Source organism: Ochotona curzoniae, unplaced genomic scaffold (genome assembly GCF_017591425.1).
Source record: "Ochotona curzoniae isolate NIBS_2020 unplaced genomic scaffold, NIBS_Ocur_1.0 scaffold_2476, whole genome shotgun sequence".
Classification (NCBI taxonomy): domain Eukaryota; kingdom Metazoa; phylum Chordata; class Mammalia; order Lagomorpha; family Ochotonidae; genus Ochotona; species Ochotona curzoniae.
In genome coordinates, this window is record NW_024467095.1 from 14109263 (window position 1) to 14133137 (window position 23875).

The 23875-nt window shown below is 39.1% G+C and overlaps 1 non-coding gene across 1 annotated transcript; it reads right to left on the minus strand.

Moving 5' to 3' along the window:
* Positions 1-10079: 10079 nt before the first annotated feature.
* LOC121171039 lies at positions 10080-10187 on the minus strand. The gene has a single exon (XR_005886085.1). It is a non-coding gene; the product is annotated as a U6 spliceosomal RNA (small nuclear RNA).
* Positions 10188-23875: the final 13688 nt, after the last annotated feature.

Genomic DNA, 23875 nt, shown 5'->3' on the forward strand with positions numbered 1-23875 from the left:
TTTTTAAAATCAGATTTTGAGGCTTGTTTTGGTACTAGGAATAGGTAATTTTACTATTTTTCTCTGATTCTCTCTGTTAAACTTGTCTGACCTACAATTTATCTCGTATGCATCTAAGTACCCTTAGACTTTAACACATTCTGTTTCAAAAATGTCAACTATTGCAGAGTTTTTTGTTTTATGACTTGGCTCTCTCTCTGAGCTGTGACCCTGGACCTTCGTGTTGGAATAGTACTCGAATCCCCTCTGAGGCAGTTATGCTTTAGTTTCTGGGTGCCCACTGTGAGCACTAACTGATTAACTTTTCAGCATGCTTCTCCTGCTTTGGAAACTCCAACTGGAGTGGAGACACTGGTATTGAGTGTGCTCCTCCTTAGAGCCACTGTACTGTGGGTGACAACGGGGTAGAAGGAGATAATCTCTAATCTTTTTCTCCCATCCCTTCAAAATCATGTTCTGCAAGGCATAGCTAGAGGAGGACAGGGACAGGGTGGGAAATGCCATTTCTCTCTTTTGGAAGATATCATAGCCTTAGTCCGAAAATTGAATAAAAGGAATCCTAGTATTCTTGGCCAAAAATGCTTGAATTCGATTTTCTGTTACAATGAACTGGGATGAGAGTAGAGATGGGGAAATGTTGATTATCAGATATAGTACCACAGTTAGACAAGAGGTATCATTTCCCATTATGGCACTCTGTGGCCCAAAAAGATGAATATAGTTAGCAATTATACATTGTATAACTCAAATAAAGGAAAGAATTGTGAATGTGATCACCACATGCAAATGATAAAATTCTGACAAATATATTAATTATCCAGAGTTGCTCATTACCCAATGTACATATGAATCAGAACACATTGAACCCTATGACTCAGTTCAAATAATTCATGTTATTCAAACAAATTTTAAAGAAAAGTAAAGCAAAATGTGAAATGTGGAGAACCTATCAGTCCACCTTCTATTTCTGTAACAAAGTAACAGACTGGATATTTTATAACAAAAGAGGTTTATTTTGCTTATTTTTAAAAAGACTTATTTATTTTTATTTGAAAGGCAGATTTTATAGCAAAAGAAGGTGAGGCAGAGAGAGGTTTTTCATCTGCTGATTTACTCCCCAAATGGCTACCACGGCTATAGAAATACGATAATTTGAACTTAGGAGCCAGGAGCTTTTTGGGGGCCTCCCACTGGGTGCAGAATCCCAAGGACCAGGACTGTTTTCCACTGCCCTCGCAGGCCATAAGCAAAGAACTGGATGGGAAGTGGAACAGCAGGGACATAAATTGGCACCCATATGGGATACCAGCATTGCAGATGGAAGAATAGTTCTCTGTGCCACTGTGTCAGCCCCTGAAAGATTTCATTTAACTCATAGGTTTGGAGATTCAAAGAGCACTGGAACTTGTTTTACTGTGTGAGATGGTAGATAGCATCAAAAGGTGGGAGTGCATGTGGAATAGGTCATGCACTGAAACAGGAATGAGAGAGCAAGAGTGTGTGTGAGAGAGATAGCACAAAGGCAGCCAAACCTGCTTTATGATAAATCATCCTTACAAGAATTAATCTACTGTGAGTGATCAGCATTAATATCCTGCAATGACAGTATCCCATGACTTAATTACCTTCTACTGAGCTCCTTATTTTAAAGGCTCCACAACCTCTTAGCATTCCCACACTGAGGCTCAAGCACATGAAACTTTGGGGGACTCACTCAAGCCATCTCCAAACTGTATCAGTAGAGCATTTGGTATCACTTGCAGAGTCCTCCATGAAGCCAAAATGTAGACCGCACTTGGACTCTTTGTAAAAGCAACAAGATTTCAAAGAAGGCCTAGCAGAAGGAAAACACAGGTAACCAGAAGAATTGAGGCCGACAGGAAATACCTCTTGTGAGGTGCAGAATGTGCGTATTAACCCTGGTAAGCAGAAGGACTGAAATAGCAGATAGGAGGATTCTGAATTGCATGATATTTGGAGATGGCCAATACAACATGGTGTCCACAATGCAAGATATATGGGCATTCAGCAAGATTACTGCTTCACACAAATAATCAAGAGATGAAGAATGTGTAAGAAGGCTAAGGGCCATCACTCCAATGAAGTCAGACTCAGTATCTATCAAAAGGAAAGGAAGCTGGGGTACCAGAAGTCAGACACTGGGACACCGGGAGAAGTATATCCAGTAATGACTGCCCCAGTCTTTCTCCAGAAGGCCTGCAGCTTTCTACACGGGTAGCCATCATTGGAGAAAAGTGTTCAGGTGTTTTAAGCTCTGGGGGACATAGTAGAATTACTGAAAAATGCTACTCAGGGACCAAAAGCACCATTAATACGAGGACTATAGTGTAGTCCGGTGATCCCTAGAGCACCAGTCCAGACTCAGAGCAGCTCCTCTAGGGCCTCTAATTTGTACTCTCTTACTGTTACCTCCTTATTGTCTTTCCCTTTCTGCTCCTATCCCCTCCCCCTCCCATTACCTCTCTCTGTCCCTCTGTCTCTCTTTCTCTGTCACACATACTCATCCTATTCTAGGTCCTGAGAATTCAGAGATGAAATGCAGGCTTATTCATCAAAGAGTTCAGCTTAGTGAAAGGGTGGGACAAGTCAGTGAACACCTCATTATCATAAACCTCCAACTCCTAGAGTTGAGCACTGGGACTGAAACAGCTCAGAAAAGAAACCTCCAACTTAGTCCAGGAGGGAAAGTGAATAACAGTTTCTCCAAAGCAGTAAAAATTTGACTTCATGTTTGGAAGAAAAGTAAAGTGTTATCAGGCAGAAAATGGGGACTCCCCTGTGTTTTTCTGTTCATTTTCAACTGGGACTCGCCCTTCTTCAAGGCTAATCTCTTAGCATGTATTTCTAGTCATGTTAAACAGACATTTTCTAGGAGACACAGCTGGTGTTAAACCAACCATGAGAACATTCAGAAAGCTCGCTTATGAGCAGAAGTTGTTTCCCTCAGGAGTCTGGATTCCAGAAGGCTACGCTTCTGCCAGATTATTTTCTTTTTCTCTCACGGATGAGCTACCTTGCTGAAGTCGTGAGAGTACTTTGAAATACAAGCACTAGGCTACCCTGGTTAGGGAAGTTAGATGTGCAGAACAGGATAGCTGTTGAGCCGGAGTATTTCCCCTGAAACTCAGGTTGCTGTTGGAGAATGGTTAGTGAAACAATACAAGGGTTTGCACTCAGATGTAGATTGAGACTCTGCTCCATTGGTCCTGAGGTCTGTGATCTTGGGTTGAATAACCAAGCCATCTGAGTCTAACAGAAGCTGCAGAACTTTTAAAACACGGTATTTAAAGGGAACTCTGAATACCAGATAGACCTCCCAAGTTTCAGGAGTGGAATAGCCATCTAAGACCGCCATTGTTTGCTATACGTAAATCCTGTTCCAAGTTCACATGATTAATCAGCCTATTTGCTAGAGGTTAAAGCTAACTTCTGTGGGATAAAATAATAAGGTAGACTGGGGAGAAAAAGGGAACACAAGACAGAACCCGCAAATTTAATAGGCAAGCTGATGGTAAGAAATGTGGTAAGTTGGTTAGCGTGTTTCAAGGAAACAGCAGGAATCACAAATGATTAATGGTCAAATTCTGGAAAGAATCCAGGGAGCAACAAGGTGGCTCAAAAATTAAAAGTCTGACTGATGGTCCATGAAGTAATCACTGTTTAATAAACTGTTCTATAAAGTCAAGATAAACAAGTCCCCTTTCTTTGAGGGGCAGGTTGCAAATGCAGCACAGCCAATGCAAAGGATAGGGAGAAGCCTGGACTGGTGCCCAGAGAAGAACTTGAACCTGATCACAGCTGGTGGTCTTTGTTCTGTTCCCTTGTCAGAGTGTAAGATACTCTGATTCAAGTCGGGAAGCTTGAGGCCTAAGCAGGGTTATGAGAGAAGGAGCTGCTAGGTTTAGACTTACATGCTGAACACAAAGTCATATGTTTATGCTATTTGTAGGTAGTGTCCTTGGGAGGTAATTAGGATTGAATGGTGTCATAATGCTGAACCCCTATAATGGCATTAGTGGCTTTATAAGAAGAGAAAGAGAGCTGAGTGAGTAACTTTCTCTGATCATACGATGCCCTCTGCCATGGCTGAGGTGGCAACAAGGCTCTCAGTAGATGCTCATCAGATGTGGACTCTCTGTCTTTAAACTTTTCAGGCTCTAGGACCTTGAGCTTAACAGTACTGTATTTTAATGGATTACCTAGTCTCAAGTGCTTTTTAGTAGCAATGGAAAACAGACTGAGACAGGACAGCAGTCTCAAAATGTTGCACAGGTGATTGGTGTACCTCTTCAGAGAGGGAGGCAGTGCTGATGCTGAGTAAAGTCTCTAGAATATTCTGTGGGAAGGGGAGAAGCAGACTGCAAATTATCTAGATGCACATCACTGGGTTTTGAGATGAAAGGAGTGAATATGCAGAATTAAGGCAACAGAAGAAGTTTACAAATAATAAAAAAAAGAAAATTAGAAAGAGATTGACTATGTTCAATGATGTAAGTTGGACAGTCTTATTTGTAGAGGAATTAAATGTGTTGTTTTTGTCCTTGAGTTGAAATAGACACATTATTATTTGGCATCAATTTGAAATATAAACTTAAGTGATGAGGAAGCAGTGGGAAACTGCATGGCAAACAAATACCAAGACAATTTATGGCTGTGGAATGTGCAATGGAAAGATTTGGTGACTGAGTAAAGATGGAAAAATAAACAATTCCTGACTTGGACGGTTTGACTTACGTTTTTTCCAATTTGTAAAGGTGAGAAAGTGACCTATGTTTGCTAGAAATGTGCTTTGTATTTTAAATCTTGATCTTTTCCTGGCTAGTCCTCTCTTGTGATATTGAGGGGAAGCAAGAAATCAAAGCTCCCAGGCAGCCATAAGATCATTTTTTCTAAGATTTATTTAATTTTATTGGAAAGGCAGATTTACAGAGAGAAAAAGAGACAAAGAAAAAGATTTTCCATCTGCTGGTTCACTCCCCAGGTGGCTGCAATGGCTGGAGCTGAGCTGATCCGAAGCCAGGAACCAGGAGCCTCTTCTTGGTCTTTCCTGCAGGTTCAGGGTCCCAAGGCCTTGGGCCATTCTCTGATGTTTTCCCAGGCCACAGGCAGGGAGTTGAAGAGGAAATGGAGCAGCTGGGACAGGAACCTCTGCCCACATGGAATCCCAGTGAATGCAAGGCAAGGATTCAGGCACTGAGCCATTGCACTGGGTCCAGCCACAAGATCTAAAGCATAAGCCCTATGGTGAGCTGGGTAGCCAATGTTTTTTGGATATCATGTTTTATGCTTTTACACACTATCAATTCTGCAAAATGATCACCTGTATGTTTAAATGAGATATTCAAGCTTTTGTTATGAAATAGGCCTTGTGTTAGATGATTCTACTCCACTGTAAGTCACTACAAAAGTCTGTGTATGTTTAAGCCAGGCTAACCCGAAAGAGTAAGCTGTGATGTTTGTGCATTAAATACATTTTCAGTTTACAGTGCATTTATTGGATGGTAACTCCACCATAAGTCAGAGAGCATCTGCACTTGATGTTAGAAAGACTGCTTCCATTTAGAAAAGAATTAGAGAAAAATTGAGGAAACAAAGAGAAGACTCATGGAACCAGGGGTTAGGGAGTGAGTACCAGAGGCTAGAGCTAGTAGAGCTGGCAGAGTCCATGTATGCAGAATTCAGGAGATTACCAGCTCAGCTGAAACAGATGGAAGTATAGCTGAGTACCACAGATGTAGCCAAATGCTCAAGAGTGAGATTTGACTTTCACAGGGGCCATTACTGCTACTGACAGCATATCTGAGGCTCTGCCCTCAAGGTATTGCCTGCATTGTTTCCAACAATCACAGTGACCTTGCTAAGAAAGGATTATCTCAGTATTCCAGTTGGACAGCATGTGACCCATAGAGCTAACACTTTGAATGTAACCAGAATTTGGATATTCAACTCAAGTCTGGCTGATGCCAAAGCACCTTCCTGGTGCTTTCTCATCTTTGTTGCATGGTGCTCACAACCCCCACGTGCACAACAAGCAGTGCCAGCACATTGACTTAAGGAATTGGGCTCCGTTTAAAGGTACACAGTTGTTATTCTGATAAGCAATGTGTTCCCATTGACAAATAGTGCAGTTCTATGAGATTTTTCCCAACTGAAGGATGCTAAAGGGATCTGTTTTATAACTTGTAGTGTCAAGTGTGGAATTCTCAGACTGTGACAGCCCTTAAATGGAGTCCTGTAACTAAAGGAGTTTGGTGGGTCCTGCAAGCTGCCTCTTCCAAGCCAACCACATCTTGCATCTTATTAACCCAAGCTTTGTGTAATCTGCAGGCAAATATCATGGTCAGAGTACACACTCCCAAGACTTCCAGTGCATTCAAAAAAGACATTATATCTTATGCAGATATGTGGCTAGGAAACACATAGAGAACATGTCATAAAAATGAATGAGGTGAAGAGAAGCAGAATGGGCTTAGCCTGGGGGGAATTAAACAGGAATGTGTACGTAAGAGGAAGCCCAGGTCTGGCAGAATGGCTCAGTTAGCTAATCCTCCCCTTGCAAGAGCTGGATCCCCTATGGGCACTGGTTCATGTCCTGGATGCTTAACTCCCCTATCCAGCTCACTGATGGTGGCCCAAGAAAGCAATGCAGAATGCCCCAAAACCTTGGGAACCTATACCCAGGTAGCAGACCCAGAAGAAGCTCCTGGCTGCTGGCTTTGTGTTAGCTCAGCTCCAGCTGTTGTGGTCATTTGGGGACTAAACCAGTAAATGAAAGATCTTTCTCTGTCTCTCCTCTGTGTGAATTTGCCTTTCCAATTAAAAATAAATACATTTTTTTTTTTAATGAGAGGAAGATTCCGGCTTTCCTTGAAGGCAGTGACCAGAAGTAATCAGAAAATAATTTTGAATGGGAAACATTCTGCTATGATATTTATGACAGTTTCCCAAGTTATTTAGATTTCATAAACTATTATTATTAGCCATATAGTCTCACTACTAGAAGCCAGAACCTACAGAGGCCCCATTACCCAATTCCAAGGGTTGTGCCTTTCCAGAGCTGTGTCTCCATCGCCACCTAGTGGCAGATCTAATAGACACAGAAAAGATACCTGGGCGCTCCCAGGCAGCAGATTGGGAAGCCGGTCCCAGCAAGGATGATGTCAAAAGGAAAAGAAAACCACAGCATATGTTCCTTTCTGGAATGGAGACAGGAATGAAAAAAATACTAGAAAAAATGATGGGGAAAATTTTGCGGAGAGTTTTAAAGAAAAAAATAGACATTTTTGAAGGAAATTCAATTTCCAAAGTCTGTTTTAAGGAGATTCATGAGCAAAGACTCATCTCCTGAGATACTAATGGTTTACTTTTATAAACAGGAAAACACTCTTTAATCAACCTTAAATTCCAACTTCCTGCTGATGCAGACCCTCGGAGGCAGTGGTGCTGGTCAAAGTGATTGATTGGGAGATCCAGACTGAGTTCCTAGCTCCAGCTCCTGACTTAGTTTGCCCATTGTAGGCATGTAGAAAGTGAATCCATGGGTGGAAATTGCACATTTTTTTCATTATTATTTTTATTGCAAAGTCAGATATACAGAGAAGAAAATCTTCATTTGATGAGTCCCTCCCCAAGCGGCCATAACAGCTGGAGTTGTGCCGATTTGAAGCCACGAGCCTCTTCTGGGTCTCCCATGAAGGTGCAGGGTCCCAAGGCTTTGGGCTGTCCTCGACTGCTTTCCCAGGCCACAAGCAGGAGGCTGGATGGGAAGTGACGCCTCTAGGATTAGAACAGGAGGCCATATGGGATCTTGGTATGTTCAAGGTGAGGATTTTAGCCGCTAGGCTATCATGTTGGGCCTGAAACTGCACCTTTCTTTGTCTGCATACCTCTTTATGTCTCTCAAATACATATAAAAATTTTAAAAGCCTCCAGTTCTGTGAGTTTTTTGTTTTTGTATTTAAAGAAGGAAGTCACAGGAGGTTAATTAATTTAAACTTCAAAATCAAAACTACATTTCCTGCTCCAACAGAATTTTAAATTCAGTCAGAAGATACTCATACAGGAATTCAGAAATTTAAAAAAAAATGTGGTTATTCACCATTCAATCATTTAAATAGAATTTGCAAAGCTTTAAAATGATTGCTTAAAATTTCCCCAAAGCTTATATGCATTCCCAAAACCCTGTCGGAAAGCTTGAAATAGCGCAGGACCTGGATTCCTTTTGTTTGTTTTATTAAAAATGTTGTCCCTATTCCCAGACCTTTTTTCTTGGTTATTAAATTGACCTTTTGCCAAGCAAGTTAATCTTGGTTAGTCATCTTCACTCAAAGAATCTCAGCCGAAACTGCCTGCCTGGATTTTATTTCTGGTTGTCATGGGCAAGCTAGATGGTCATTTCTCTAACAAGATGCCACCAAGTTTCAAAAATGTTCCCTAACTCTTCCCACATGTTGTTTTGTCAGTGTGAGTCCACTTTTTACATGCAAAGTGAATCAGCTCTATCACACTTGGTTCTAAGCACATTTTTGCAAGAGGGCCCATTTTTAGCCAAGTCACAGCTGAGCTTTACTTTCAACTAATTAGTACTTGTTCTTAATTTGGGCAGCTCTAACCCAAGCTAGGAGATGAGATGCAATTTACTTCCTCTCTGCTCTCCTAAAATTAACTGAGCTGTAAAATGTGTGTTCTCTTGGGTTTTTTTTCCCCCTTTGTCTCCCCCAGTGTTTGGTTCTGCCGTAAAGAATTCAACAGAAGCCAGGATATTTTAACCAATTTCACTGTTCAGATTTGAATGATAACGAGGTACTGCCTCTCAAAACCTCAGCTCTTTAGTTGCTATGCCACCGTTAATATATTGTAACCAACTAGTTTTAAAATTATGTGTGATGATTAAATGCAGCAATATTCTTTTGTGCTCCAAAATGTATACACTGGATATAAAGGACTAAATTGACAAATTTCCATATAAAAAAATTCACAAGAAATATCTTTTGAGATTAGGAACTCTGTAAGAATGGACTTAGGGAATGTAGGCATCTGCAGGGGTTACAAAATTTGATGTCCATAAAGTTGGTACTGAGGGACCTTTTCCCTAAAAAGGAGTGGCATGAGCAAACACTGGGCCGTTGGATTTCCTTGAAGGGCACTGATGTCACTTCTGTTAATGTTGTTAGGCTGTGCCACTTTAATTCATCTTTTGGTATGTGACAACATGAGAGAATGTATGTAATCAGCTTATTCAATGAGCTAAACGTATCGGGATAGAAACAGAAAATGGCATTAATTTTTATTTAATTATTGGCTTCAACAGGCTCTACCCAAAGCTCCTTTTCCTTTTTTTGTGTGACATTTAGAGGAGATTCTGTGCACACAATGACACTTCCAAAAAATTAACGGAACAAAAAGACATTTATTTTCATGCAAAGTTTGGATCCATGTATAATTTTCTGATAATCCTCATTTTCCACAAGCTTTTTGAAGACCTTTTCATTAGAATGTCAATATCGCATTCATTTAAAGAGTTTTTCTTCCCTGGCCATATCTGATGGGTAACTTTTGTCCTATAAATGGGAAGCTTATTCTTTTACTCCTTACTGATTTACCTTAAGACCCCATGTCTGCCCTGTTCTTGTGTTGTTCACACACAAGGAAAAGATTAGGGGAGCATTGCCTGTGGCTCTTTAATCCTTGAATTAGCTGATATAATTTGTGGGCAAATGTTCTTTTTCTCAATGAACACATTTGTGAATTCCTTGGATACTCTGTGAGGACCCCTTCCTTTACTTTACATTGAGGTTCCCTTCACTGGCCATCTACCTGTGTCTTCTCAATGCTGAGCTCTCCTCATTTGAGTAGGGGGGTAACCTGTGGGGGCCAAGGACCTTCAAGATGGTGCCAACCTTCCATGGCATTCACTTAGCCCCTTTGTGTGCATTAGCAAAGGAGTCAAGATTTGCCATCCATTCCACTGTGGTCTACCAAGAGCACAAGCTTCCTGCTTGAAGATCTAAGCTTCTCTTAGCTTCTGGGGTTGATTGCACATGCCTTCCCAGGACTTGCTCAGCTATTGTTTCTTCACAGATTTGCGTGTCATCCTTGCGCAGGGGACATGCTAATCTTCTCTGTATCATTCCAATTTTTAGTATATGTGCTGCCGAAGCAAGCACAGGTGTTGCTCCTCTACTGGTACCAGGATGGGTCTGTGGGACTTTGCATCCAACCAGGGACTTTGATAAGTGTCAGATCTCTCCATGGGGTAATTAGCAAGATATAAATCTTCAACTGTCTGTATTGCCTCTGAGATATGTGATAAGGAGCTAGGGATGTCCTCCTTGAATTCCTTCCCTCTGGTCAGCGTTGTCTATTGTCATTGCATCCTGGGGAGGCTGATTAAATGAGGGACACTGGAACTTGATGCCATTTTAGTAAGTCTTGCAAAGTTGAGACTTGGATTTTTACTTTATAATGTATTGATTATGAACCATGTATTTCTTGGGTTTGGGCTTTGAAGTTCTATGACAAGAAACATATCTGGTTTACCATTACAAAAAAACATCCCCCAAATGAGTGACAATTTGACAATAGAAACAAAATTCCAGGATGTGAGAGTTGATCTCCTTGGAACCCACCAATTTTGTTCAGACACCCTGGATTCATTTAGGTAAAAAACTAATGGGAAATTTGAATCAGTACAAGGCCAAGAGTCAATTCAAAATGAAGAGAGAGGTCAAGCAGCAGGACAGAGAATCTTTTGCATGAGCAGCACATGTCCTAAATAATGAGGGAAGGAATGAATGGCCTTTTGTTATCTTAGCCTTTAAGTTGCCACATATTATATTTTTTCTTCCTGGCCAGTTTTCTGAAATACAAGTGCGTAACAGCTGTTATTCCTCTATGCTTTGCACTTATTTCTACACTCGCAGCAAGACAAATTCTCCTCCCCCTGCCCACTGTAACTGCTCGTTGCCATGACCATTAGTGACTTTCCAGATGAACCATTTCCAAAGACTGTGTAAGTTGAGCCATCAAAAATCTTGTCCATCAGGCAAGAGAGTTGTGTACACAGAGATGCTTGACTAGCCAAGCATTTAAAAATAAGAGAAGCTAGGGAGAAAGATTTAAAGTTTTGCTAATGAAGGCAGAAAAGAAGGAGGAGGAAAGTTTAAAGAAGAGTATGAACTTTAAAAATGCCTTGTGAGATCCTGAAAGATCTTTTCAGACAGGTAGTCCAAGACTTTTTGTCTACGTGTAAATTGACAAATAACCAGTGAAGTCTGCCAGAAGAGGTCAGCAAAGACATTAATATGAGTCTTTGCCTCTGAGAGAAAGTGGCCAGTTTGAAAGAGATTTCTGCCTCATTGCAGTTCATAGAGGGACTCCATTATTCAGACTTCTGTCTTTCTCACGTCCTCTTCTCAGATCTTAGCAGCTGCCTTTTAATCTGATGAGTGCATGGATCTATCTGTATTGAACCATGGAAAGCTACGTATTTCAGGAAATTACAGGTGTTCAACTTAAATTTATATGCAGTGTTATTCCTAAATGATCATGGGAAATTGAATTAAAGTTTAAGGGTAGATATTTGACCTAGCTGTTTAAGATCCCTCTTAGAGGGCCTGGCGACATAGCCTAATGGCCTTGCATTCGCCAGGATCCCATATGGGAGCCAGTTCCCAATCCAACTGTTCCACTTCCCATCCATTTCCCTGTTTGTGGCCTGGGAAGACAGTAGAAGATATCCCAAGACGTTGGGATTCTGCACCCACATGGGAGACCCAGAAGAAGCTCCTGGCTTCTGGCTTCAGATCAACTTGGCTGTGACTGATGCAGCCACTTGGGAAAATGAACCAGCAAATGAAGGTTCTTTCTCTCTGTATCTCCCTCTCTCTGCATATCTGCCTTTCCAATTAAAAAGTAAAATAAATGCTTTTTTTTTTTTTAATCCCACTTAAGATGCCCTTAAGTCATACCAAATGCTTGGGTTTGAATCTCGTCTCCATCTTCTGAATTCAGCTATCTGGTAACTATCTGGTAATAGCATGAGAGGCAGTAGGTGCTAGCTTATGTACTTGGTTCCTTGACATTTATATGGGATACTTGGGTTGAGTTCCCAGCTCCTTCCTGCCTTTATCCAGACTCAGCCTTGGCCACCATATCCTCCCTGTGATGTGCTGCAGGCATTTGGGAGTGAGCCAGTGGATAGAGGATCTCTGGCTGTCTATCATTCAAATAAAATCAGTCAATAATCTAAAAAATTTATTGTAGTGTCAAAAAAATTCCAAAATTTCTGTGTATGTTATTTTTAATAATACAGATTTCCCATGAATTCTTTCAAGAGCCCTTATACTTTTCCTTTAAGTCTGAACAAATTAATTAAAATTAATGATACTTTAGTTCATTATGATTAGGAAAGATAAAAAATTACCATTTTAAGATTTTTCTAAAAAAGATTTATTATTTATTTGAAAGGCAAAATTACCAAAAGAGAAGGAGCAACAGAGACATAAAGATCTTTCACCTTCTGGTTCTCCTTCAAAATGGCTGCTAAGCTTTGCCACGGTTGGGTTGGGCTGAAGCCAGGAGCTAGCAACTGCATTCTGGTCTCTCCTGTGGGCTGCAGGGGTCCAAGTACTCAGGCGTCTCCTGATGCTTTTCCAGGCACGTTAATAATGGGCTGGATCAGAAATGGAGCATCTAGGACCCGAACTGCCAATGAAAGGGATTGCTGGCATTGTAGGTGTGGCTTTAACCTGCTTTGTCACAAGACCAGCCTCAGATGTATGTTATTGAAAAAGAAGAAATGAAATACCTTTCATTTCAAATGATATGCTTATATGGAAAACTCAAGGAAATAGCCAAAAAAAAAAAAAAAAGAAAAAAAAAGCAATAATTTAACAACGGAGCTAGGCAACAAATTTATATTCAGAATCAAAAGCCTTCACAAATACAAATCCAATTTGAAAATATAAAGAAGGGCTGGGACCTCATTTGCAAAAGCAACAACAAGGAAATATGATGTTATTAGAAAGCCATCTAATAAGGAAAGATTTACATGAAGAAAGCTTCAAATGCCTCTGAGAGGCACAGAAGACCTGAGCAATTGGAAAATGTTTAATGATTCACTTAGAGGAAATTGATATCAATTCTCCAAGTATCCATAAAAATGTTGCAACCACAATTAAAAACATCAATAGCATTTATTAAGCAAGACAAGCAGATTAAATTTTTATAAATGCTAAAAAAGCAATAAAAGTTTTCTGAAGAAGCATCATAAAGAAGAGTTGTATCTAAAAAATTAAATTATCTAGCTCCAGTGAATGCCTACAAGCATTTTTATTAGAAAACAAGGATTACTCAGTCAATGGTGAAACATACTAGGTGCCCATCTAGGGAAAAATCAATTAAGTCCTTTGCTGCAGCTATTATGCAGGATAAATTTCAAATGGGTCAACAGTTAAATTTATAAAATAAATTATAAGTTTAATGTAAGAAACTGAGGAACATGGAGGAAAGGACAAGAATTTTGAGGTTGTAAAAGACTGATACGTCTCACTTTTACTGAGAATTATTTTATTTTTTTTTAAATCACCAAGATTAGTACAGACCCAAAGTAAATAGACAAATGAAAAACTGGGCACATGTTTAACCACAGCATAAAATGTCCGTTCCTAGTGTACTAAGAGCTCTAAAAAGCAGTGAGAAAACATTACCAGCCGACAGAGAAGTGGGTACAAGACCAGAGCACAGGGGAACATCCTCACCTTCACTCACAAAACAATGCAAATTAAAATTACACTAAGATGCCATGCTTCACTTATCAAATCTCAAGTATCAAAAAGGTTTTAAAATATATTTTGGCAAAAAAAAATATAACATAGACTTAAATGAAAAGTGATTCTGTAATATCAATCAAAGATACAGAAGTTCATTATCCTGACAATTCCTCTCCCAGGAAATGTCATTCAAATAGGACAGGGAAATAAACGACGTATTTGATTATGGAACACACTATTACTTGAAAAAAATAACATGCTTAAAAAAATTCACTATATTGGTAAGTGATGAAACAGTAAAAGAAACTGACACATTTATACGGTGGAATAATTTGGAGCCATTCATGAGGATAAGGAAGGATGTTTTGTGTATGGATATGAAAAAGATTTACAAAGTGTAGTCTGATATGATATCATTTATATACAAGGAAAAATTTTGTGTATTTATCTATTCTAAAATACCTATGTAAAAATATATAAGAAATTGATGGAGTTCCACGTAGTGGTTCAACTGCCACTCAGGACACTACACCTATCAAATCAGAGTGCCTGGATTTTAGTCTCTACTCTCTTCTGACCCGTCTTCCCACTGGCATGCCCCGTAGAAGACAACAGATGATGGATAAGTACCCCACCACAGGAGACCCAGGGGAGTTCATGACTCCTAGCCTTGGTTTGGCCCACCGCCAGGAGTACAGTAAATTAGCAGATAAGAAATACTCATTCTCTCTCCCTCCCTCCATTCCTTCTCCCTCAGATAACGAACTAATCAGCTTAAACATTGTTTGCTTTGGAATGTAGGAGGATACCTTGGGGAAGAATTGGATAATTCCAGTGGGTAACTGGAAGAAAATGCTTCAAAGTAATCTTTTATTCTGAAACACAGGAATCTATTATGCTTTAATGCTTTGAGATTTGATTATTATTTACAACTCTTTTCTATACTCTTGAGCAGTGTCTTTTCCTATGTATTATGTTAAATTTTTAGTGGAAGGTTAAACTTGTGATTATAAAATATATTGAAATAATAGCATTGTAAAAACTGAAAAAAAATAACAGTGGCGGGCAGAAGGTGGGAATTGGGTGGGAGAGAGGGTGGGGTGGGCAGTATCAATATATTACTACATCTACATAAATATATATGAAATACAGGACCTTTATTCACCTTTTATATAAATAAAGAAAATGAAAAAAAATGTATGAATTAAATCTTCCTTTGCTCTTTTTATGGTTTAAAATGTCTATATTTGGGATACTCAATGATCCTAGATCTATAGGTGTCCTAATGAACAAAGAAAGATTTTATTCATCTAAGATTCTATCATATGCCATTGCTAGAATATATCTAAGAATAAAGAAAAACAGCAAGATAATCCAACAGAGAGACAAAATAGACGCCACAAATCCAAGAATTACATAAAGTTCAGACACCTGATTCCCAGGAAGTCTGTTAGACTTCCTTTAATCTTTTTACTTATTAGAGACAATTATATAAAGCTTGATAGAAACTGTACACTCACACAAAGTAGATTAAAAGGGAAGGAGCAGGGTGTGAGTCAGTCTGGACGCATGCTCATGGGTGGAGGCTTGGGACTTTATACAAAAGCCCTCAAAGGACTCATCTGGAGTACAGAAGCAATCATCTCTGTGTTCGTCTCAGCATGAGTCTGATGTCCTGGTGTCGGTCCTGAGAGACTAAGACGGGGGGGATATGTTCAGACTGGTTTCTATGGCTAAAATCTGAATGAAATAGAAAAACTTTCCAGGATTAAACATTTACAACTTAGGCTTTCTGGAAAACAGAATAATATAGTTCAGATGGGTGGTACTTAAAGTATACGTTACTCTGAAGGCATGGGCAAAGGTGCCAGAATAGCTGGTCAGAGACTTGCTTACTTCTAAACCAATACAATGCTGACACAAAGGCTCATCAAATGGAAAGATTAGCATTGGAAATACTCAGTGCTATGTGAAAATAAAGGAAAGAAAACTGTTCTTACATAAGAAAGCAATTTTGTAACTCACAAGAGCCCTGATGATATCTGTAAGTTCTCTGTAATTAAAAACTTCTAAAAATCAAAATCAATATGCAAAGAATGTATAATATCTGTTGGCTAAGAAATGAAAGTAATTGTAATGTCATTAATCAAAGATTGGTTAAAATAAAAGAGAGGGCAATATAATATTTAACCATAATAGATAATAAAGAATATTGCTGGCATGCTCTTTGATCCCACAATCCAGTTTTTAGAATTATTGTTCTTATTATACTTAAGTAAAGGTACAGAGATGCATACATAAACAAATGTATACCTTGCTGGATATAAAAATGTCAATTTTTTAAAAAATAAAAGCAGAAACAGCTTAAACATTCAATGAAAGACAACTAATTAAACAAATTCTGTCATAATCATAAATTAAAGGAGAAGGGAGCCGGTGTGATGATATTGCAAACTTCTCTGCCTGCAGTGGTGACATCGATTATGGATGCTGGTTCTTGTCCTGGCTGCTCCACTTCTGATCCAACTTCTTGATTATGGCCTGGGAAAAGCAGCGGAGAATGACTCAAGTCCTTAGATCCCTGCACCCATGTAGGAGTCCCAGAAAAGTCTTGTAGCTGCAGACTTCAGATCAGATCAGCTCTGGTCTCTTCATCCGTTTGGGGAGTGAACCAGGGGATGAAAGATCTGTCTCTGCCTCTTTCTCTTTCTTTGCTTTTTTTCTATAAATCTGCCTTTCAAATAAAAACAAATCTTTTTAAAAAGAAAAAAAGATTGTGTATGTGGAAACATACAATTTATCATTTTAAAATAAACAAGATTATGAAATATGCAAAATATTATTCATTCCCCAAATCCTTTGTATGTATATGTATTTATATGTTAGAGCATGACTGAAAAAAGGGTTAAAAATGATGTTTGCCTTGGGACAAAAACTTTGTTCTCCCAGCCAGATATTTTTTATTGGACTCAGTGAACAAACTCTTTCGTCCAGGCTTTCTGCTGTATATTTTATTTGACGTATTGAATTCTTCGTTTTGAAGATTTCAGTTTGATTCTGTTTGTCAGCATTTCTGTTTCCTGGCAGAATTTATCGTCCATGTCATTCACCAGGTTCATTGACTCCTGTGATTGCTCCTCTGTGTTTCTGAGTAACTATAGAACTGTTTGACTTCCTTTTCAGACATTTTGCTCTTCTTTCCAACTTCACAGCCTAAGATTGAAGTATTATTGTGTTCTTTTTAAAGAGTCATACTGTCTTCTTTGCTCATTTCTTATATTAATATGCTTATTTTTGTGACAGAAGAGGAGATACACTATACCCAATCTGGGTATCACCCTGAGCTCTCACCCCACACTTGGGCACAGACAACAGTATGCTACCTACACTCAGTACACTCCAGTTATCTATCATTTATTCATTTATTTATTTTTAAGAAAAGTTATTGATGGTTTATGAAGCTCTATAAAAATATGCTAAAGAGTTTGATGGGTATTCCATATAGTATTTATTTTTTTGAATATATTTTTATTTTGAATTTTGTGTGATACAGTTGTGTGTAGGCTGGGATTCCATTTAAGGAGAAGTTACTCCTCAAAGACACGAAGGCACAGTTCAAAGATAAAAGTTATTGGGCCCTGCGTGGTAGCATCTGGGGGAGTGAACCAGCAAATGGAAGATCTCTCTGCCTTTTCTCTGCATAAAATCTGCATTTCTACAAAAATAAGTAAATCTTAAAAAAAAAAAAAAGAATGGGGGAACAAATAAATGTGTTAGCACATCCGAACTCGTCACAGACACCTCCTGTTGGGAGTCCTGCGATCGAACCTCTGAAGGCCAAGATCATTCAAAACAAGACAAAAAACAACTGGTGACACTCATGGGTGGGAAAGGCAAGGACAGACAGCATCAATATGAAAAAAAAAAACTAATTAGTGAAAATATTGAATACTTAGACAGGATCATTACTCAGACAAATTGAACAAACTGTTGTGAGATTAGGTGACACAAGTTGAAAATATATCTGTGTGTAATTGTCACCCACAAAATTCTTAAATAGGCCATGAAAGCATTTTTAAATATCAACCACCAACCTCCTAATACTAGGAATTCTGCCCAGCACTTGCTTTAATCATAACACATTTAAAGAAGAGATGAAAAATGAAAATATTAACAAATTACTTGATTTCTGGGGATATTAAAATAATTTTATAAGTAAAAATTGGCTTAGGAAAGAAATTAAGAATGCAATAAAATCTATTTTCAAGTAATAATAAATACTGCTCTGCATATCAAAATGTGCTGAAATAGGGCCAAAACAGTGCTTAGAAGAAAATGTACTCATTTAAAGGTCTTTATAAGGCATTTAAAATATATTAATTAAAAAACTAATTCACCATAAAAATAACACATATTTGATTATAGATAATAACATTATTGATCTAAAGCAAAATAAGAAAGTAATATAAAAGCATGGAAGTTCATAGCCTAGAAAATAAGTAGTATAGCCAGAAATTTAAGAGCTGATTTTTAAATCAAAGTAGATTGGTACATGATTAACAAAAAAAAATGATAAATACAGAATAATCTAGTGCATACAGATTTCTTTATGGATACCCCATGAAATATTTCTAATTAAATATCAAGATATGTTCACAAATACATACACAGAGATAAAAATCATAACGTCATTCTTATTAATGTTTGCTTATCCTTCTGCTTTGCCAACAAGTGTTGGAGCATTCATAAATTTTCTGATTCCTTGGCTTTAAAGATAATCCAGGTCTGGCAATGTGGCAGAATGGATTAAACCAGAGTTTTCGATGACAGCATTCCATGTTGGAGTAATAGTTTGAGTCCCTGATGTTTTCTTCCCATCAAACTCCCTATAATGCACCTGAGAAGGTAGTGGAAAATGGCCCAAGTGCTTGAATACCTGCCAACCATATGGGAAACTTCAATGGAATTCCAAGCTCCTGGCTTTGGCCCTCATTGTTGTGACTATTTGGGAGTGAGCCAGTAGTTAGAAGATTTATCCCTCTCTCTTTCTCTCTCTCCTCCATCCCCTTTTCATTTTGCCTTCCAAATCAATACATTTAAAAAGAGAATCTTCCTAAGTTAAAATTTCCAAGTTACTCTCTCTAGTTTTGACCTTTTTTCTTTTTGAGTTCTAAGTATTTTATTTGATGTCTTACTGAACACCTGCAATTTCAGTGTGTAACAACCCCTTAATTTAAAAATCCCACACCGAGTCTCCTTAAGTATCCACTCACAATCATTTTCTCCCTCGATTTTCTTTGCTTCAAAAATTGGCACTACCATTCACTGAGGTATTCAGGCATCAAACCCAAGTATTATGCTTGATAGCCATACCTCAATCTCGTTTCACATGAACTCTGGCAATTAATGCTATTGGTGTCATGTTGGAATAGGAGAAGTGTATGTATCTTGACATTAGCTGCTTCCTGCCACCTTCATTGCTCTCATCTTAATTCAGATTCTAATCACTTTTGTCTGAATCTTGTAGATGATTCCAGTAGCTTCCATTCCAGTCTTCCTGTTTCCACCTATTTTTATTTTATTTTTTCCTATTCTTTTTTAAATCTGTGGGATGACTTCCCAGCAAACAGGAAGAAGAATTCAGTTTTCTCTCAGGTCCTCATGTGGCTGATTAATTCTGCTCAAGTTTCAAATGACCCTATCAAAAGTAACACTTCTTTACCATCTCACTCCCTCCTTCTAGAGTCCCTCTCCCCCCTTTTTTACTATATTTTTCTTCACAACCATTATCACCTCTACAAGTTGCAGGATTTATTGGTTTGCTTGTTTAGTGTCTGCTTGTCTTTCCCTCTGGGTGCCAGGGAGCTGCCTGAGTCCAAGCCTTGTCCCATCCTTACTACCTTTCTTTATTTGGAACTGACAGCTCCACCTAGGCCAGATATGGAGAGTGCTGTGTCTTTGTCTGCAGTTATGGGAGACTCTCCTGTGCTTTGATCAGAGGCAGATGCAATAAGCATGGGGATCCCAGTTTTCACTTAAAACTGAAAAGAATTAAGAATTGAGACCCGGGCACTGCTAGAAGAGACTCGAAAGGCTTACCAGCCATTTATCAATATAACAATATGAATGGAAGTCGAATTAGATTTCTACTTCCATAATGGAACTAGAATAGTCTATTTCTCTAAGTGAGTGAATCTCAAGCTCTGAATGAAGCAAGCTAGTTTTATTCTACCTCTCCCTACAGAGGAGGATCTCAAGTTAGAGAAGGATTGAACAGTTGTTCCATGGCTTGTCACTGCTCCAAGGCACAGAGTGGAAGGAAGTGTGGGAGAGAAGTAGGGGGTTCATCATGACAGCCTGTATACCTCCAAGGTACACAGAAGAAAACTAGTTTCTTCAGGACCACCTTTAACTGGATTGCAGGAGACCCAGCAGTGGTGGTGTAGACTAAGTGCCTGGCCCTTAGATTTGTAGACCATCCTTGAGTCTTTCTCTTGGGTAACAGAGCATGGTTCTAAACCTCAGCAGGAACAGTTAGGCATTCCAGGTTAGAGGAATCCACCAGTATTTTAAATATAGATAGCATAAATCCAATAACGCTTACATTTCAACACAGCACTGACACCCAGATTGAGACTGCTGTACTAAAATCAAGTTACATCCGCCAATTCTATATTTGTGGACCACAGGCTTTCAAAAACTTAGGACAATCTGGAAAGAAAAGGAAGAAAACTTTTGTTGCAAAGTAAGATTTGTCTGGAAGGTGGGTGTTGTGGCACAGCCAGTTAAGCTGCCATTTGGGAACCTGTACCTGCTGTTGGAATGTCTAGTTTTCATAACTGACTCTCAGAAATCCCAAACCAGCCTCCCCTGCTGGTAGACCTGTGATCCATCAAGTGATGGACCAAGTACAAGTACTTGGGCTTCTGCCACCCACACTGAAGCCTGATGGGAATTTGAAGTCCCTGGCTTTGGCTTTGCTCTGGCCCAGCCACGGATGTTCAAGACATCTGAAGAAATTTGAAGAATGTACTGCCCCAAGGAAGATTTATCCGCTCTCCTTCCCTATGTCTGTGTGTTTGTGTGCGTGTGTATATCTTTCGCTCTGTGTCTCAGTCTTTCAAATGCATAAATCAGTTTTTGCTGTGTCAGGATTGCCAAGCAGTCTAAGGCTCAGACTCAAATAAATAAATATTTTTAGAAAAAGAATAAGATTTAATTGAGAGACAATCAGCCTCCAAAGAAAATTATTCTATGGACCCCTTATCATGAGAAACCATACAAATAGATCTAGAATAGGTTTAGAGGCAGACTACACATTTTTCTGTTGCCAAATGAAAGATGTGGGCAAATCTTATTCACTTAAGAAGTGAAGCTGAGCTTTGGAACTAGCTCTTTGAGAATCAGACCTTGATGATTGTAATGACTACATGAGAACACAACTTCTTCCTCCTATTTTTAGCTCCACCTCCTGAAAATAAGCTCTACTTCTGGCTAGAGTTTGAAACCCTTTGAGGCTAATAGTTCTCCATTGTGCTGGTCAGATCTGGATGATGGTGCGGGCAAAAGAAGGCTTCTGGGAGAACCCTGGGGCTTTTCTAATGCCTGGTGCATTATCATAGCAGCAGACTCATTATAGGGTCCTGGATTTCAAATGGTTTAGTTGCTTTTATGATTCTAAGTTTGCTATGCCAATAAAAGTTTGTAATTTTGAAAAGGATCCATAAAATAAAATTAGAAATTAGAAGAATATATGTCAATGGAGAATTAAAACTAAGAAATGTGAGGCACAATTTATATGCTAATACATATGCTAAGAAGTGAAACGTATCACTTTCTACAAAATGTAATATATTATCAAATCAAGAAATAAAGAATACCATGAACTGGGAGGCGGGGGGAATTGAAAAATTACCTAATAACACTCTCATCCCCGCCTATTCACTAGAATTTGAAAAGTATTTTTTGAGTCTTTAAAAAGTAGGGGGCTAACATTTGGCACAGAAATTAAGATGCAATTTGGGACACTTGTATATTTTAACAGAATGATTGGTTTGAAATCTGGTTTCATTCTCAATTCTGCCTTCCTTGTAACATATACTTGGAGAGCAGTGGCAATCATGGCTCAAATTCTGTGGCCCTGCTGCTAATATGGGAAACCCAGTTTAAATACCTGGCTCCTGGAGTTGTCCTGGCCCAACCCTAGGTGTGTGTACTTGATGAACTGGACAGATGATGAAAGCTCTCTGCCTCTCAAATAAATGAGCAAGCAAATCTTTAGATTTGGGGGGAGTTTTGTTTCGTTTTTGTTTTTTCTGCAAAGCATGGCTTTCTACCTGCAATAACTGATTTTTTTTTTAAGATTTGTTTTATCTATTTGAAAGGCAAAGGTACAAAAGAAAGGGAGATAGAAAGAGAGAGAGGGGACAGAGAGGGGAAAGAGAGAGAGAAGGAGAGAAACTTCTATCTATCCATCTTCTGCTTAGCTCCCTAGGTGTCTGCCATGGCCAGGACTGGACCAGGATGAAACCATGACATAGAACTCTATCTGGGTCTCCTAAATAGGTGGCAGGTGTCCAAGTCCTGGGATTGTCATTGGACACTTTTCCAAGTTTATTAGCAGGAAGCCAGATCAGAAGTAAAACAGCCAACACTCAGACTGGCCTCTGATAGAGAGTGATTCCCAAGTGGTAGATTAACCTGCAGCGCTTCAATGCCAACCGAACAAGTATTTTTTTTTTTAAATATCTTCCAATATTTGGAAAATCTGCCATATTTTAAACCCAACTTCTCCAAGCTGGAAGCCAGACCTTGTTCCCCTAGATTCTTCTGTAGTCAGGCACTAGCTATCACTTGGTTTAGGGAATCAGACGCAGCTTCACTGGACTTCATTGTAAAATGAAGGGAAAAGTGGATAGTGTGGATCAGTGTTGGCAAAAACGAAATTAGGGCCTCTGACTACTGTTCCCCCGTGTCAACGATAGGAACGCCACGATATGGGCAGTGGCAGCATGACCAGGGTGTTTGATTGGGGCGTGGTTAGATCCTGGCATTTTTGCTGTAGTGGTTATGATATTTTTCTTTCAACCTTCCCCATATACTGCGAATTTTGACACTTTATTATTGGATTTGTTTTCCTGTTTAAGAATGTAAACTCAGGGAAAGGCACTGCGGCACAAAGGATTAAGCTGCTACCTGGTGTTTCTGCATCCCACATGAGAGCCCCACTTCTACATCCTGCAAATGGACTCTGGGAGGCAGCAGATACTGGCCCATGTACGCAGGACCCTGCCAGCTCTATGAGAATCTTGGACAGAGTTCCTGGCTTTGGCTTGGCAAAACCTCAGCTGATGCAGGAATTTGGTGCATGAAGCACCGGATGAACTCGAACGTTCTCATGTTTGCACTGCTTTTCAAATGGTTAAATAAACTCTTAAAAAAAAATCAAACTATCAGCCATCAGCATACAGGTTAAAAAAAGAAGAATTTCAAATCATCCTAGCACCAGTTATGGAAAAGATTATCTTTCAATGAATTGCTTTTGCACTTTGTCAAAAATCAGTTTGGGTGTACATGTGTGGATCTATTTCTGGGTTTTCAGTTCTGTTCTGTATCATTGATCTTTACGTCTTTCCAACAAAAAACTACCTCATAGTTTCAATTATTGTAGCTTCATAGCAACTCCTAATAGTCGGTAGATGGATTGTTCCAGCTATCCTTTTTTTTTTTAAATATTGATTTTATTTTTATTGGAAAGTTAGATATACAGAGAGGAGGAGAGAGAGTGGAAGATTTTCCATCCAATGATTCACTCCCCAAGCGGCCCAATGGCCAGAGCCGAGCTGTTCTGAAGCCAAGAACCCGGAGCCTCTTCTGGATCTCCCATGCAGGTGGAGAGTCCCAAGGCTTTGGGACATCCTCAACTGCTTTCCCAGGCCACTGTGCTATCTATTCTTGTTCCTTTGGCTTTTAATATAAACTTTTGGAAAATCTTACCTATACCTACCAAAAAAACTGTGGTAAAATCTATTTGTTTGAGAAGCAGAAACACCAAAAAGCCCCTCTCTGCATAATCCAAGTCT